This window comes from Pteropus vampyrus, unplaced genomic scaffold (genome assembly GCF_000151845.1).
Source record: "Pteropus vampyrus isolate Shadow unplaced genomic scaffold, Pvam_2.0 Scaffold179, whole genome shotgun sequence".
Taxonomy (NCBI): Eukaryota; Metazoa; Chordata; class Mammalia; order Chiroptera; family Pteropodidae; genus Pteropus; species Pteropus vampyrus.
In genome coordinates, this window is record NW_011888960.1 from 954774 (window position 1) to 957230 (window position 2457).

Genomic DNA, 2457 nt, shown 5'->3' on the forward strand with positions numbered 1-2457 from the left:
GATAAGGATTTCGGCAGATGGGCTGCCCCTTCAGAGACACGAGGCCTTTGCCCAGTGTCCTTCCAGTGACTCTGAGGAGGGTGGACCTCTGGACCTGGCGGGACTCAGCCGAGGCCTGGCAGGGTGACCAGAAGCTGCGGGGTTGTGGCAGGGTGGTTATCTGGTGCCCAGATAGAGGGTGGAGGGGACGATATGCCATTTCCTGGGATAAGGGCCTGAGTCCCAGGGCCTGAGTTCCCTAGGCCAGCCTTAGCTGGCTCTGGGACGGTACGACCCTACCCAGCCTATGACCCCGGGGTCAGGGGCCTGTCTCCTGAGAGCTGGGAGTTTGCGGCTATCCTGAGCCAGCTGCTTGGGAGAAAAGAGGCCCCTGCAATGACCAGCTCTTCACACCCCAAGAAAAAACAAGCCCATCTGCAAAAACCCCGAGGTGTGAGGTGGGGGCTTGGCAAACGGAGGAGGCGGCAAGGGAGAAGCCTCCGGTCACTCTTCCCGCTGAGACAGTGTGGGAAGGCCGGCCGGCCGGCCAGGCTGGCCTGCGATCCAGCCCCCTCTGTCCATGGGGCCTCCGGCAGGGCCTCCAGAGAGCAGTGCAGTGTTGGGGAGGACTCGGAAGCACCTGTAGGAGCAGGAAGCTCTGGGGACATTTTGCAGCTCAGAGGACTGGCTGAGAATGAGCACTGTGCAGGGAGTCAGGAGACCGAGCTACCCACGCCCCCCAGACTTCTGAGTTTCCTGGGGCTGTGGAGGAGTCCCCATTTCAGGCCTCGGTTTACCCTGCTGTTCACTGCGGGTGTCCGTGGCCTGGGATGCTCCCTCTGGCTGGCAAGGGTGTTCAGGCTCTCCCCATATGAGCAGAAGAGCCCAGGCAGAGGGCCTGCGTGCCTGCCTGCTCCGGGCGCCCCAGCCTGCTCGAGTTCCATTCCTGAATATCAATGAGCAGGCCCAGGAATGTCTGCCACACAGCTGGCTGCGCCAGGCGCGGGAGGGAGGGGCGGGCAGGGAGGAAATGGCCAGGCCGGCCCTCCCAGACCCACCTGCCCCGCAGCGAGCAACAGCAGGCAGAGCTGGGGACAGGCAGGGCGACCTTGGGCGGGACAGACCCTTCTGAAGGCACAGTCATAGGTGCGCTCTGTGTCCTCACACATTTTTAAGGCTCAAACACTCTCCAGAATTATGCATTGTCACTTCCGTGACTTGCCCACATTCCCTCTCTCGGAAGAGGCAGAACTAGGATTCAACCCTGGGCCTCTTCAGCTCCAGACCTATGATATTTGCACTCTGTTGCCCGAGGGGAGGGGGAAGCTACAAATATAGACAGCTCAGCAGTGGCTGCTGAGCTGAGAGCTGCATTCATTCATGTCTTCATTCTGCAAAGATTTAAGTGCCAGGCTGGTGCCGGGTGCTGGGGAGACAGCTGGAAGCAGGCCAGGGAGGTTTTAGGGACCAGACAGGAAAGGCTAACACGGCTTGAGGCAGTGCCCCTTAATCACCCCCGGCCCCATGTGAAAAAGCTGGTACAAGCTGCATTCTTTGGCAGTACAGATGATGCCCCCAAATTAGCAAGAGCATTTACAAAGGAATCACACCCCAAGACTGACTCTGCACCTGCAGGAGAGATGACGCCCAGGTGTGTCAGCTGCTGGGGCTGGCACAGGCTGGCGGCGGGCATCAAGGGTGTTCGACAGGGTTTCCGCTGCATGGACCTCAGACCAGTGGGAAACAATCCCTAACCAGGGTGTGGGAAACAACCCATAACCAGGCCATCGCTGAGCAAGGCTGGGGTAGAGAGGTGGGAGGAGCCAGGTAGGAGGAAAGGCTGAGGGCGGGGGAGGGCATGGGAGTGAGAATTCAAGGGATAAAGCAGGAAAAGGGCATTCTGGGCAGAAGGATCTGCATTTGCGAAGGCCTTGCAGGTGCTGTAGTGTTTCTGGCACATGAGCAGGATACGGGAGGCTGGGACATGGGCCTAAACCCAGACAGGGGGTGAGGGATGGGGAGCCAAAGGGACACTTTGCTTGACTTGAGGAATATTCCAGCCTTGTTCCCTGGCCTAGGAAACCATTCCAGATGTGTCTACTTGTGTCTGGTGAGCTGATCAGGGCTATCCATGAGCAAGATGATGTCTCGAAGCTAACCAGCCTACCCCTCCACTCTGGGGCTGCATCTGGCCACATGTGCTACCATCTGCAAAGACTGTAATAATGTGCACATAGCAGAGGGTCTGGGTGGCTGCTGGGGTCCACCTGCTTGGGGTGGCGGGGGAAGGCCTGGCCCTCAGTAGCATCTGAAGCCATTTCCAGCCAGACCAAGCCCATCTGCAGGGCTCAAGGCTGAGTAACTGTGACAAGTCCCTTCCCTCCTCTGTGCCTCTGTTTCCCTCTTGGCTCAGGAATGTTCTCCAACATTCTCATTCTGATGTGTCAAGGAAAGGTGAAGGTGGGTGTCCACACAGAA